Raw genomic sequence first — 16669 nt, forward strand, 5'->3', positions numbered from 1 at the left:
AACAGAGGAGGGATCCCTCTCCCAGGTCGGACAGACGTGCAATAGATGCCGTGTGTAACTCGAAGAGATAATACATTTTACAGCATAGGAAGACCGAATTCAAAATGTAAACAGCAACAAAGAAATTATAAAAAATGTTTTTCTTTTTCTTGTTAATTCCCATTATCTTCTCTATTATGTATCTTCCGGTCTTTGCCAATCTGGCTAGCATCTCTTGGTCCTCCACGTCTTTCTCGTACAGCCACAGCTTGAAGCAAACTGAAAATAAGAAACAACAATGTTTTAACAAATCGTATTCAATAATGTGATGATAGAACTGCAAACAGAATAGCTGAAACTTTAACAAAAATAATTAACTCAGTTACCACTAATCATTAACCCATGTTTGTATCATTGAGTTAACTCCGTGTGTTGCTGCTAGCATACATAACACCTGACGTGGAAACGTTACTCGTGCATGGAGCTACAGAGCTACTAGAAAGACAGTCCGGTGCATTTCTCCGTCTGGATGTGGTGCACTTTTGCTAATTGTTTAGACAAATAGCTCGTGTTACCGCCCTTACATGCTAAACTCTTTTTGCACTATTGGCAACAAGCATTTTCCACCTCAAGACCAAGCCCCCAGGAAGTGCGCCGGACTCTGAGGAAAATATTCGGTGTGTCCAAACGGCGGTACTACAATTTCCTTATCAGTCTGTGACATCGACCGGCCCAGAAATACTTTTTCCCACTGACTAACATGGGGAAAGAGACGTCTGTAAATCGGTGGATAATTTTTTTGAAACTAAATAAACTACCCAGTGTGAACTATTGTATAGCCCTAGAATCATTAAGTCCTTAAAGCTGTAAAATGCACTAAAAGCCGAATCTAGATTTATTCTCTCTCTCCATTCATTCTAGTGAGCCGAGAGTGTGTGCTCGGGGGGGCGGGGCTTAAGGGGTGCTTAGTTCTCTCCGCCATGTGTTTGTGTGCGCACGTGCGTGTGTGTGTTGCATGCATGTAGCAGGTTCTGTGTGTAAACTGCCCCACCCCCTCGCACACCGACAGGGGAGAGAGATCTCCCGTCTGGATTGGAAAGATCGAAAATAAATCATAGACGCACTTTGTAGTCTTATTGCATATTAGAAACGGAGTTGGCAACAGTAAGACTGCGATATAATGTTTATGTAGATATAATACATATGACATCTATTTTTTAAATGTCTCCAGCACCGATAAAAAGATCGATAACGTTGGACGTTAACGGTACCACGGTCTTTCATAATTCAGCCCCGGGGCCCATTTAATACCAGGGCTCGGTACCCAACCCTAGTTTTAATTATTACATCATCAATATTACATTTCCAATAACCAAGAACTTGGTGTCTCACAAAGTGGCTCGTGCTGCTAAGAACATACCTGGTGATGATGATGATGATGATGATGATGATGATGATGATGATGATGATGATGATGATGATGGAGGCTCTTCGCTGCAGGATCTGGTCGATGTCCTCCTAGCAGAAGCGATTGCCTTCGTCGTTCTCGTCCATGATGGCGGCGTAGGCTCCTTTCCTCAGCAGGTCCTCGATCTCCTTCTTGGAGAACTGCTGGACCGGCTAAAGGTGACGCAGAGAGACATTTACACAAGTGGATTTAGAAAACTCTTTTTGAAAATAAACTAAGCGTACTGCAACAGCGACTGACCCAAACATGACTTGGCATCTAGAAATATGACAGATTTTATTTTTCTCACCCCGTTGTTGTTGCCACTCATGCTCTGCAGGACGGGACGGTCCAGCTTTATCCAGCATTTCCCTCTCATAGTTTCTAGTGATCAGACGGTACACCTTCACCGCCTTAGACTGGCCAAAACGATGACGAACCAAGCTTGAGCCTGAAATAAAAAATTAAAAGAGGGGTCAAAAGAGCATCATGTGCAGCTGCTGTTCAACGTTTTTAAGCATTAAGTGGGAAAATAATATACACTTAAAGAACCGAGGGAATAAACGGAAAGACTGTTGTTGTTGTTGTAGCCGTATTGAACTATCTTTAGGACGGACAGAACAGATATATATATATATATATATATCGTACCTGCAGGTCATATTCAGGGTGCCAGTCAGAGTGGAATATCACACAGGTGTCTGCAGCAGGGAGGTTCACAAGCTCTTGATCAGGTGTTTGATGTGGGCTGGCATGATCCTTTCTGCAGCGATGAATAAAGAAAACAAAGAAGACATTATTAATAATAGTAACAACAATAATATTAGTATAACTATTTATATAGCACTTACACAATAATTGCAAAGTGATTCTCACAACAAAAATAAAGAACAAAACAATAAAAAAACTAATTATTATAGGAATGTTAAAATACAAATAAATGATAAACATTCTGAGAGGCCGACTGCAAAAGGTAGACTCAATGGCTCTTGATGACATCAATGAGCAGTCCCAACACATGCTGCTGTATCAAAATAAATAGGTCCAGATTTCTTCTATTTAGTGTTGGATGATTTGTTGTATTGATTGCTGATGGATGTTAAGATATGTTTTACAATTATAACAAAAAGATTATTGTAATTGGAATCAAAAAGTTTACAAATCGTAGTTTTAATAAAATGACTAGCAATATAGGATTTATTCAACAGCGGTAAAGCATTACGTTACTAAATTAACGTACGCTGAACTGTAAAACTTACCACTATTTAGGAAAGGACCTGATCAGAAGGGTTGACTAGTAAGACAGCAAAGAGGCGGAGGAGGTCTCTGTCATGTACAACCATTGGTAGATGTTACACCTGAAAGAAAGATAAGGAAATAAGACAACACAGGAGGACAAACACCTTCTTAAGTAAAAGACCAAATCATGTCAAGCTTTAACCTGAGGCTGTTTTTTCAGTCTTTACAATGCACAGTTGGAAATTACATTCCAAAAGCTAAATTCAAACTCAACACCATAAATAACTGGGTACCAAAGTGCTTTACCTGATAGGACACGTTCCACACGGAGCAGCAACCATCCGGCTGGCCGTATGCTGCATATCATCTCCTCCCTCTCCACTGTTTCCAGTAGATCTCTACTGCCTGTCCAATAAAACTGAAATGCCCCAAAACAATCATATTTAAAAAGTTAAAAACAATAACTTGCTTTTGGCATTCAAATGTATTATAATCTCACCTTTTTCCTGGATGTCAAGAAGGCGTTCCCTTCAAGTCCGCAACCAGTCATAGGAGTTCAAATGCAAAGCCTGAAAGATGACAAGAGCGGGAGACTTACATGTTACAAGATAAGTAATACCAGAGCAGTGTTTAGGACATGCAGAGAACAGATCAAATCCCCTGACAGGCTCACACACTTTGGTGATGTCCTCATCTGATGATGATGTTTCATTTTTAGCAGCAAAGTAACATTACTCAAGGTATATGTTGGACCCAACTCATGTACAGTATGTTTTGAATCTCCTCAACAATGGTCTGTATAGTTGAGTAGAAACAAACTGTCCCTACAGTTTCAGGTAGATTAACAAAGAAAAGTTTGCAATGAAGCACAAAACCCCTCTTTGTATTAAGCTAGCTGCCTGGTGGAGTTAGCTAACGTTAGCTAACTTCATGTCCAACACAAAACCTCTAACGTGCATTACATTGACGATTTTAAACACAACTTAACTCTCTCAACTTGTAAAATAACGTTAATTTAACATACCCTTAAATAACTACATCACGTTTTTCAGGGGCAACACAAACTGCAGAAAAAGTTAGCTGCTAACTGTTGTTAGCTAAGACAGCTAGCTCGTAACGATAGCCTCCTAGCAAACGTAATATTACGTTAACATTAACTTAACGTTGTAAGAAAGCAAAACGAACCTTCGAGACATATTTTACTCTCAGACTGGGTGTAATTGTGTAGCGTTGCTTACCTCCAGAAGGACTTTTAGCTGTTTCCCAGTAGAGACTAGAGAGAGCTGTCAGAGCGGTTTCTCTCAGAAGAGCAGCATTGGGCGGACCAGATAAGACCAGATAAGAACCAGTTAAGTCTTGGAGCCCACCGACGTCTTCCATGTTGTTATTTTCATTTAGTAGTTTGCCTTATAGTCCTTCTCCTCCATTTTCTTGCTCTTCTCGAGTAGCCAGTGTGGTGCTGTTGCTTTGGTCTGGGTCTCTGGACCTGTGAGCTAACCACGCCCCGTTCATTTGCATATAACGAATGGAAATGTCTGATCATGAAATACAAGTCACATGAAATAAGTCATTATGAAATACGAGTCTTTTGAAATAAAGAAACGCGTCATTATGAAATACAAGTCATCTGAAATATATAAATATGTCATTATGAAATACGAGTCTCTTGAAATAAATAAATGTGTCATTATGAAATACAAGTCTCTTGAAATAAATAAATGTGTCATTATGAAATACAAGTCTCTTGAAATAAATAAATGTGTCATTATGAAATAAAAGTCCCATGAAATAAATAATTGTGTATTTAAATGTACATGTATACATATTTATTGCCTAATTTATTTATTTTATAATTAATTTCATAGGCATATTTATATATATATGTATTTATTTAATTATTTATGTATATATTTATTTATTTAATATTGGCTTAAATGGCATTCCATAAGGAGGGAGTTGCAGTAGTTTAGGCGTGAGATGATGAGAGCCTGGACCAGAACCTGCGTCGCTTTCTGGGTCAGCTGGGGACGCATCCTCCTGATGTTGTAAAGCATGTATCTGCAGCAGCGGGTTGTAGCGGCTATGTTTGCAGTGAAGGACAGGTTGTTATCTATAAACACATAACGCTATCAAATAATACTTTCTATCAATATATCTATCTTTACCAAATATAACATATTATGGAGATCACAAAAATACACTGTCAATGTTAATAAACAAAAAACAAGGCAATGTGCCTGCAAGACTGCACTCAGGTAAACAAAACATATTACCCGTGCGCAGCAGCTAACCTGCCTGCGAGCCTTCGCTCAGGTCACATTTACCCAGGTGCGGCTGAAGCCCGCGAAAATGGCATCTATTGTTGCCGACAGTTTAGTATTTTTAAAATACCGTTACTATGTCAAACATGCTCACAACATTCTGACACACTCTCCTAAACATCTCCAACATCATATCTAATTCACACAAGTTAACATCGATCATTTTCATTATGTACTGACCTGTAGAAAACAGAAAAGTGGAGCAGCAATAATTATACACAGGATCCGGTTGATCGTCTGGATTGCTTCTGAGGAGGGGGCGGAAGTGTCCCCCCCTAAGGTAACCCAGATGTCACCGCTCACCTGCCAAAGGTTCCACCTTGGCGCTACTTACTCGTACTGCTTCTCAAACAGTACAGATAAACCATAAAATGATATGAATGTCACCAAAATAAATACAGATAATGTTCAGTTTCAAATTCACTATTGTTTTGTTTTAAGATTACAAGTTTTAAAAAAGAAAGAAATGTTCAAATAGTAGATGAATATTCAAGAGGTCTTTAAAAACATCACACTGATCATCAAAAGTTCATAAAATGCTCATGAATATTCCAAAATATTCTGAACTTGCCACAATCATCCAAAATTCATGAAATGCTCATAGTCATGAAAAGTTCATGAAATACTCATGCACACTTTTTGGGGTTTTAATTATAATGTTGTGATTGGCTGGTACATGAAAAGTTCATAAATTGCTCATAAAAGTCTGTCATGAGCAAAACAGGAACTTTATATGAATGAACAATGTTCATAAACATTTCATGAACTGCTCTTTAAAATGGTTCATGAGCATTTTAAGAATTTTGGTTCATGAACATGACAAGTGAACATATAATGAGTTGTTCATGAATGTTTCATGAGTGCTCATGAACAGCTCATAAAGTCATGAACTCCATCTCGCAGGGGCTATGCTGCCGGTGTACAGGCCTTGTTATCTGTCCTTTTGACTTGGGGGATGAGCTGACTGATAAACCCACTATACAAAAATACATATTAATAAGCAAGCCATTGTGAAGGCTATAAAGCTGCTTAGTGTGTGAAGTGCAATTATGAAATCCTATGAACAGTACCTACATCAGCCATATGCCCAACTCCTCAACTAACGAATCCTCTGAACTAATGATCCTAATATCTCACTGTTAACAGTTGGAGCTGACAACCCCAATGACAGTGGACAGCCCTCTGAGCAGAGCACAGACCAGGATCAGAGTCAGCAGCCAGGAAAAAGATGGGCTATTCCTGGTGCTAATTCCAGGGGGGGGAAAGCAAAGACTGGACAGGACAGTACAGTTCTCAGTGTAATGGCTGAGCAAATGAGAGAGGTGAATGCACTGATGGAAGCTGAGCAGAGTCACCAGAGGCAGGAGTCAGCAAATGTTGAGATGTTTTTACGGGCACAACAGGAAACTGAAGAATGGAGATTCAAGACCTTGCAGGAGCAAAGTCCGGAGAACAACAGAATGTTCATGCAGCTTATTGGCAATGTCATAAGTACCATGTCATATCAAACATCACAAACACATATGCCCAACTGGATGTCAATGCAAGGTCGCACAGCATACTGTACTCCATGCCCCGATGCCCACACAACATGCTATGCCCCCGATGCCCACACAACATGCTATGCCCCCGATGCCCACACAACATGCTATGCCCCCGATGCCCACATAACATGCTATGCCCCCAAATTCGATGCCCCACAACTCATCCATGCTCACTCCTCCTTTCATACATAACCCACTCTTCAGGCCCTCTCCACCATCCATACCTACTCCTTCAGCAATGCCTACTGCCACTTCTACCCACTTATCTCCACCTGTCAACCAAGAGCCTGACTGCCAAAGGAAATTATGTTCCAAAAATGTCCTTTAACTGAGTAGAAACGCAACTCGTCCTAGTTTGCAACTATTGTTAGGTGGCTAAATGTTGTGCGAAGTTGAAAAGCTGCTGCTTAAAAAAACCTCTAAGCACTGAAACTGTGACTGCACCTTTTTACTTTATTGAATTGAGAAGTATTTCTTATTTAATGATTATGCATTGTTCTACCTCAATATGTGGTGCCTTTTTTGTATAAATTAGTGCTGTCAAAATTATCGCGTTAACGGCGGTAATTAATTTTTTGAATTAATTGCGTTAAAATATTTAACGCATGTGCAGAATGGCCCGCCCCATACGTGCCACCAGTGGCAGCGCCAGGGTATGGCTGGGGTAGGCTACACCCATTCCAAGAAATGGCTTAGCCCCACCATGAAAAATGATGTTAAAGTAAGCAAAATAAAGTCTGCCAACTCGCGCGGAGTAAATTGCACACACAGCAGTTAGTAAGATTGATTTCAGTAGCCACGGTTTTGAAAACTTTTGTCACGTAGTGATCGTCTTCTCAATAGAACATCTTTGATAACGGCGTGGTGTTGTTGCAGGAAGTCCCTACGGAGACTACTTTTTCTGTAGTACAGGGCAGAGCCATATAATAGTAATAATATGGCTCTGGTACAGGGGTGCACATAACTGGTACGCAGGTTATGTGCGTAATCTGAAATGCGTACCGTCACTTGTGTCACAAAGCGCATTTGCGTACCGACGTACTTGTGAAGCTTTTCCAGAAGGCGGTTAGATCACCGGACGACAGAGTCGGTCTCCGTGTGCACAGACAGGCTGCTGTTAACGTCGGTCTGTACAACGGAACTGTGCTAAAACTACGCCAACCGGCTGCGGAGGGAGACTCCCCCCTTCACTGGAGAACTGCGCTAAAACAGCTGATCACAACGTTCACACTCTGTGGTCACGAAGTACTCCACTAGCGCGCCCCCCCCCCCCCCTCTGTCGACTTTCCTGAAGTACTCCCCCGTTGATAGAAATCAACACGTAATGAATTAAGACCCCACGGTTTGATGATTGATAGGTGTGTGGGTCGTCTTTCATTTTGACATGCAGAAAAATGTTATAATAAACATAGATACTGTATGTTAAATTGATATATCCGCCTTCTTTCATTTATCTTTCCATTCCCACAACAATATACATAAATAAATGGCATATTTTGGACATAGTTCGAATGGTGATCATGATTAATTAACTTTTAAGCTGTGATTAATCTGATTAAAAATTGTAATCGTTTGACAGCCCTAGTATAAATATATATTGTATATCTTGTGTCAAAGATTGGCTACATATCTTACTACTGTACCCGTTTGTAGTATTTGTTTGCAGTATAGCAGTTGTTTTTATACTGTAGCAAAGTCTGACATTTTTGCACTTGGCCCCAAATATTTCTTGCATTTGGAGAAAAATGTTTGTGCACTTCCAAATAATTTTTTTATTAAATATACAGTACATTTGTGTGGAGTTTACAGTATGTTAAAAAAAAAGTATGGTCAATAACTCAAAGTACTTTCTTTTATTGTAATGAAAGGGTCACATTAATGAGCTCAATGGAGAATCCAGAGATGTTCACAAGTCTTTTTTTGCAAGTCCAAGTCAAGTCTCAAGTCTTTGGTCACGAGTCCAAGTGAAGTCTCAAGTCTTTGGTCACGAGTCCAAGTGAAGTCTCAAGTCTTTGTGGGGTGAGACTTGATCAAGTCTCAAGTCTTTGGTCACGAGTCCAAGTCAAGTCTCAAGTCTCTAAACAAATAAAAGTCTCATGTCTCTTCTGGTTGTAATAAGCCTTCTATTGTCTGCTGCGATCCAGTCTGTTAAGAATACTGCACAGCTATATCTAAGAAATTCAAAGCATTTACTGTGTTATTATCACTCCTATATCTATTAGCATACAGTATCAGTACTGATTAGTTGTTTGTTATATGATCACTTTAAACAGGCTATTGCAATGCAATATGATTAACATTACCGACCTTTTTTATGTCATGTCAAGAGTTGGATGTCAACACCACTCAACTCAAACAAGTGTGACAAGCAAACATTCACTCATCTTTTCAAATATTCAGTTACAAAGCTAGTAGCAAGCTAAGTTAACATTACATAGCTGATGCTGAGCTAAACATGTTTGCTAACCGTCCATGCGTTAATGTGACTGACCTCTCCGGGTGAGTTTTCAAGTGCCTGATGAAATTCGACGTTGTTGCGCTAGCATCCTTGATTTTGATATTGCAGACTTTGCAGTGTGCGCTCCTTTTGTTGGTGCCGCCGGCGTTTTGTTCGAAGTTTTTGTAGTTGAACCTAATTACAAGCGGTACAGCCGCAGGTGTGCCGCCGGTCGCCATTGTGTTACTACAAGGTAGTAACAGAGGCGCGCACGTCTGCGTAATGAGCCCGGCTAAAATAACTGGATGGCCTACCTGCCTGTCAGACTTCCATCTGGGCACAAACTTATCTCGTGCCCTCATTGGTCATGTGCACGTTCGTGTGTGTTGGAGGAGGCGGGCTCTATAAGGAAGTAGCAGCCTCTAGCAGATTATCTCCGGTTGTGTATTTTCAAATTCTAGCGATCTCGAGCCGGTTTCTCTCAAATTTACCTACCCCACCTTTAATAAGCCAAACATAGAAAACACAATGATTGTTCACGAGTCCCAACACACGAGTCCAAGTCGAGTCTGAAGTCTTTTGGTCACGAGTCCAAGTCAAGTCTGAAGTCTCTGTGTGTGCGACTTAAGTGCGACTCGAGTCCGAGTCGTAGACTCGAGTCCCCATCTCTGGGAGAATCATTACAGAACATGCAGTATCTTTCACATTGTACATTATGCTTATGCAGTATATTATGTGCCAATATCTATACATCATTTAAAACAAGTAACAAACATAGAACAATAACAAAGTTATACTGTATGTGCAATCTTGAAGAAAATAAACCAAATCTCTTCACTCCTGCTTTCCTGACCTGTCCTCCTCCTCCTTACTTTCTTTCTCCTCTGATCTCGACACCTCTTTTTATCTAACCTCCTCTTGTTTCTAAATTCTGGCAAAATAGGCACATATAGCATTTCTAATGTCTCGGCCAGCATGGGCCTGATTCTGCTGTGCTGCTGCAGCATCCTCAGCTCCATCCTGACCAGCCTCCCCAACCCTTCCAAAGACTGCCTCTTGCTCATCATTGTGTAGTTCACAAAAGTTGTGAAGTACACAACAGGCCATTATTGTTCTGCTGACAAAAGTGACGTGTGTGTCATTTCTTTTGAGCAGGCACCTCCACCTACCCTTGAGTTTCTCAACTGTCATCCTCGCCTGACTAAGCCGGTGGTTGAACTGGACTTGTTCAACAGTAACGCCTCTTCCCTCAGGATAGGGATTCATGAGCCATGGGAGAAGAGGGTAAGCGGAATCCCCCAGGATAACAAGAGGCACATCCACCCCCTCGAATGTTTCAGTCCACTCAGGCAACAGGGTTCCAGCTTCAGCACGGCGGTAGAGTGAGGAGTTGGCAAATACTCTTGCGTCATGGACTTTACCCAAGAAACCTATGTTTATGTCCCAAAACATCATACGATGATCCACCACACCTTGCAGAATCACAGAGTGAAAGCCTTTGCGGTTATAATAGTCGGCAGGGGTGTCACTCGGAGCCAGGATCCCAATATGAGCACCATCAATAGCTCCAACAACTTGTGGGAAGTGCCATTTGTCCCGGAAGGCTTGCATGATGGCTCTCAGCTGTGCTGCAGTTGGAACCTTAATTAACATCTTACCCATGGTGTTATTAATGGCCGTTGATACCTCTTGGGTGATCAAACAGGCTGTTGATATTCCTATCCCAAAAAGGTGGGAGAGGGACCTGAACTCCAGGTTAGTGGCCAGCCTCCACAAACAAATGGCAACCCGCAGCTCCACAGGGATCGGTTGGCGGTAGCGGGTGTTGTTCCTTATTAGACTTGGCCGCAGCAGGTCACAAGAAAAGTGGCCCTTTTCATGCGGAAGTTCTTCTGCCTTTGCCTGTCAGTCCAGGTCTCAACTGCATCATGCCACCAGTGAGAGCTTCGGACTGAACCAAGCCCTTTTGGCCCTTTTCATGCGGAAGTTCTTCTGCCTTTGCCTGTCAGTCCAGGTCTCAACTGCATCATGCCACCAGTGAGAGCTTCGGACTGAACCAAGCCCCCAGGAAGTGCGCCGGACTCAGATGAAAATATTCGTGGTGGCCAAACAGCGGTACTACACTTCCGTTTGGTTGCCAGGCCCGGAAACACTTTTTCCCATTGACTTACATTGGGAAAGATTGGTCTGTAAATCGTTGGATAATTTTTTTTAAACTAAATAAACTACCCAGTATGAACACTTGTATAGCCCTTATTAAAAACATTCGTTCCTCAAGTTGTAAAAATGTGCTAATAACGTTATTCTGAGAGTTATTTCCCTCTGCATTATGAACGTGCATCTAACCCACGAGACCGCGCCGCCCGGCACGTTCATGTTACGTGTTCAGCACTACATGCGTTTATCTTTACTCATGGATGCACAATAAGAACGGACCACATCGCCTTACTGCCAGCCAACGGAGCTGTAATAATGGATATATTGCACATGTTTGCTGTAATTCATCATTTGTAAAATATTATACTACATGGGCTGTATGATGTAAATCTTGTATTAAATAAAGTTAATATTACTGACGTAGATTAACATCCCTGTAGCTTCTTATTGCACTTGCAATATACCATTAAAGGAGTTGCTGTTTGCTATTACTATAATACCACGCAGGGATAAGCCAGAGTTTACAACCTTTGCATGTGGGCACAACACGTTTTGACCCAGATTAATTAGCTATACCATATGATATCGCCCGAGGAAGTCGTCATACTTATACATATATAAATAAAGATATATGTGTCAAAGCTCTAATCAAATTAACAGTTGTATTAATTATAGCCTACTTGTATATAGAGAGAAGAATGCTCGGCACAACATAAAGCTCAACAGTGAAGCTGGCAATGCTGAACAAAACCATCACTAGATCCTGTTACATCAGCGTAATATAAAAGTACATAACGATTGATGTGAACATTAGCATAATTACAAATGGCTCGGACGTTACACTAGCTAGCCGCTAGCTGCTAGCTGCTAACTGCCACCTCGTTATTCGTTAATATCAAATCCATCATAACAAACCAGAATGCGCGGTGCAAATTGACGTGCTTGATGTGAACGAGCCTTTTGGGGGGCGTGGTTAAAGTTGCGCATGCTCTATGAGCGCACATACGGGTACTTCTCAGGCATGCTGGGTAATCTGTGACGTTTCACTCTCTCACAAGTTGGGCTATTTTATTATCCATGCGCCAATGAGCAACTCTCATCGGAATGAATGAGGCCCCGCCTTCCACGCTGTATCCAGTTCTTATTATACATCCATGGACTGAACCCACAGGCACCTGTGGGAGGGGAGACAGACAGAACTTTTATTAATTATTTGTATAGCACCTTTCTTACAATAAAAGCAGAAAAAGGTTATAAAATGACATGCAATTATCACAGTTCAACTTTCAGGTGATTGTTCAATGAAGTGCTTTAAATATATACAGTTACATGTGTAAACATAACTATTACATCTAGCTATTTTATTAGCATATTTTTATATATATGGTGTGCATACAGAAGCCTATAGGGTTATGCTTCCATTCTTTCTCAAATTATGTATTAATTGACGGATATATGAACAACTATAAACATGACCTATTCTATATTTGCTTTTGTGACTGCTTACCTCACTTGTCCCATGTGTGCAGCAAAAACGACGTGGTACAGTGTCATCAGTGATACCTATCGTCGGTGAAACATCCTCCTGACTGCTGAACGTCTCTCATTATAGGCATGGGTTATAACGCACGTTGTCTCATTTAGTGGGAATGCTGTTTACAGCATTCCAACTAACTGTTCTTCTACGGACAACATTTTTATTATTATTCCGCCGGTATTTTGGCCCTCTTCTTCTCCCGCATTGAACATCGCAGAAACTCCGTTCAAACATCAAAATGTTCAGCTCGGTCGGGAATCGATGGCTATTACTTTTCTCATTCATAACTTCCATAATTCCAGAGATACATCCCATAATACATACATTTTTTAACATTGAAGTCAATGGAGGAAATCTTAAGACTTCAACAAATCTTCATGTGACTTCAACTGCTAACTGTTCATTCATACTTTCACTCAGAAACCTCATTCCAACTTTAAAATGTTGCAAATCATTCTGACATTATTCATGTGAAACAACTTTTAAATCTGATTCTTAATTTAATTTTAGAGATATTAACATTTGTTCAGACCTTGTTTTAGAGGTTTTCTTCACATTTTAACATTAACTAGAGTGCGTGATGTCACAGACCATAATTCCCAAACCCTACATTCCTGGGACATAATTGTTCATGATAAATGTAGGAAAACATCTCGTAGCTTGAAAAATGACAAATAATTAAGCAAAAATAATTAAACAAAATGCCTCGTGAGGGCATGAAGTGACAAAAACGTTAAAAATTCCTCCATTGAAGCCCATTGTAATTTCAGGCAGATATTTCCTCACGGTAGCAGCCGCACACCTTTAGTTAAACTGACAAAAAGGCCACATTATTAACCCGAAAGTACACAAACATTACACTTCAGATACTCAACTTCCTTGACATGCTTCACGTCTTGAAATTTCAAAGATATCTGTTACGGTTCTTCCACAAAACGTTCACATGTACAGTAAGAGGTTCATCTCTCATTCATCCATCCATCCATCCATCCATCTTCTCCCACTTATCCGTGGTCGGGTCGCGGGGGTAGCAGTTCCAGCAGAGAGCCCCAAACTTTCTTTTCCCTGGCCACATCAACCAGCTCTGACTGGGGGATCCCAAGGCGCTCCCAGGCCAGCGAAGAGATATAATCCCTCCACCTGGTCCTAGGTCTACCCCTTGGTCTCTTCCCAGCTGGACGTGCCTGGAACACCTCCCTAGGGAGGCGCCCAGGTGGCATCCTAACTAGGTGCCCGAACCACCTCAACTGGCTCCTTTCGACGCGAAGGAGGAGCGGCTCAATTCCGAGCGGCTCAATTCCGAGTCCCTCCCTGATGACCGAACTTCTCACCTTATCCCTAAGGGAGACACCAGCCACCCTGCGGAGAAAACCCATCTCGGCCGATTGTATCCGCGATCTCGTTCTTTCGGTCATGACCCATCCTTCATGACCATAGGTGAGGGTAGGAACGAAAATGGCCCGGTAGACAGAGAGCTTAGCCTTCTGGCTCAGCTCCCTTTTCGTCACAATAGTGCGGTAAAGCGACTGCAGTACCGCTCCCGCTGCTCCGATTCTCCGGCCCATCTCACGCTCCATTGTTCCCTCACTCGAGATCAAGACCCCGAGATACTTGAACTCCTTCACTTGGGGTAAGGACTCATTCCCTACTTGGAGTGGACAGTCCATCGGTTTCCTGCTGAGAACCATGGCCTCAGATTTGGAGGTGCTGATCCTCATCCCAGCCGCTTCATACTCGGTTGCGAACCGATCCAGTGAGTGCTGAATGTCGCAGACCGATGAAGCCATTAGAACCACATCATCTGCAAAAAGCAGTGGTGCAATCCTTAGTCCACCGAACTGCAGACCCCCTCCCCCACGACTACGCCTCGAAATACGATTCATGTATATTACACACAGGATTGGTGACAAAGCGCAGCCACGGCGGAGGCCAACCCTCACCGGAAATGGGTCCGACTTACTGCCGAGGACCAGGACACAGCTCTCACTTTGGGAGTACAGAGATTGGATGGCCCTGAGTAGAGACCCCCTCACCCCATACTCCCGCAGCACCTCCCACAGTAACTCCCTGGGAACTCGGTCATACGCCTTCTCCAAGTCTACAAAACATATGTAGACCGGATAAGCGTACTCCCAGGCCCCCTCCAGGATCCTTGCGAGAGTAAAAAGCTGATCCGTCGTTCCACGACCAGGACGGAATCCGCATTGTTCCTCCTCAATCTGAGGTTCGACAATCGGCCTGACCCTCCTCTCTCATTCAGAACAATGGAAACCTGTGATCTCTACAGAGCTCGTTAGCTCAACTATAAACACCTGTGTAATGGAACACGATGATGTCATCACTCCAACTGACATGCTCAGAGCAGCAGACTTCAGATAGCAGACTTCAACAGTCCAGCCTTGAGATTTCTTCAAATGCCGTTGCCATGGCAACACAATGCTCGCCTTGAAACACGGTTTTATTACTCCAAACAGCCCAAGACTTCACAGGTTTGATAACGATGCAGCCATCAATGCATCTAAGCGTAGTATGGGGTGTCATGAAATGCCGTTGCCATGGCGACAGACCACTCGCCATGAAACACGATGAGGCTGTAAGTCCAATGGACATGGTCCAATCGTCCCCCAATCTTCACTTGTATATCACCGGTCCATGCCTCAACAGCTCTACGCCAAATCTGAGATCTCACCATATGCCGTTTCCATGGAAACGCATCCCTAGCCATAAAACATGATGTCGCTATAAGTCCAATGGACACGGTCCAATCGTCACCCAATCTTCACTTGTATATCACCGGTCCATGCCTCAACAGCTCTACGCCAACTCTGAGATCTCACCATATGCTGTTTCCATGGAAGCGCATCCCTCGCCATAAAACATGATGTTGCTATAACTCCTATGCAAATGTTCAAAAAGTGCTCAAACTTCACAAGTGTGCTAACAGTCCAGCCGTGAAGACATCTACGGGACAGTTTTGAGATTTCTTCAAATGCCGTTGCCATGGCAACACAATGCTCGACTTGAAACACGGTTTTCTCATAACTTCAGTGAAATTACTCCAAACAGCCCAAGACTTCATAGGTTTGGTAACGATGCAGCCATCAACACATCTAAGCGTATTATGGGGTGTCATCAAATGCCGTTGCCATGGCGACAGATCATTCTCCATCAACTTAGTTCAGAAGTTTGCGGTTCAAATATTCTGCTGCCTTTCCAAGCCTTTTTACTTTCTTTTCTTCTCTCATCTCACATTCAAGCCCCCAGTGTTCATGTATCCTTTCAATCTAAAGTCTTCACTTTCTTCTTACACATTTCATTTCAATCTAAATTATTCACTTTCTTCTTACACATTTCATTTTAATCTAAATGATTCACTTTCTTCTTACACATTACATTTCAGCATAGCAGTTTCGCGTCAGCTTTTCAGCATAAAGCATTCCCACTAGCAATTTCTTCAGGAATTGCATTCTCTAGTTATGTATTGATATGCGCCGCCCGCTACATTCTGTTGCTATGCTCTCTGTATAAACAGCAGCATGAAAACAATCTGCGGATGCTCCACGGTAGAAATTGCCGCGATTTCCGTGTTTACCTGTGGTTTTTACCCGCTTCATGTCTGACCAATTGTTGAACAGCATTTCCGTGCACATGACTTGTGTTTAAAGTGTATAGTCCGTTTGAGTTTTTGCCCGTCTGAACGCAAACCGAACCTTCTGAAAAATGACACAATGTAATGACATCTTAACTTAGGTTTCTGAAACTTACCTAACCCACCTAACCCACCTTTAAGCCTAAGATTTCTCCCTGAAAAATTATTTATATTTGATTGATATTTTTTACTATTAGCGTCCGAGCGACAAAAGACCCAATTGAAATAATTTGAGATTATTATTATTATGTATGATTTTTCTCCCAAAACAATCAGTCTTGAATGCCTTAACTTGTTCTAAAACACGTTTATTTAGCTGAATTGCCAAGACTGGTGAAAAATGTGATTATTTGTTTTGG

General features: G+C 41.9%; 1 long non-coding RNA gene across 1 annotated transcript; it reads right to left on the reverse strand.

The window, feature by feature from the left end:
- Positions 1-2083: 2083 nt before the first annotated feature.
- Positions 2084-3158, reverse strand: LOC117467814 (uncharacterized). The gene is made up of 3 exons (XR_004554405.2): positions 2972-3158; positions 2686-2784; positions 2084-2189 (listed from the first exon to the last, which is right to left on the reverse strand). It is a non-coding gene; the product is annotated as an uncharacterized lncRNA (long non-coding RNA).
- Positions 3159-16669: the final 13511 nt, after the last annotated feature.

The sequence above is a fragment of the Pseudochaenichthys georgianus genome, chromosome 3, assembly GCF_902827115.2.
Source record: "Pseudochaenichthys georgianus chromosome 3, fPseGeo1.2, whole genome shotgun sequence".
In the NCBI taxonomy this organism is placed as follows: domain Eukaryota; kingdom Metazoa; phylum Chordata; class Actinopteri; order Perciformes; family Channichthyidae; genus Pseudochaenichthys; species Pseudochaenichthys georgianus.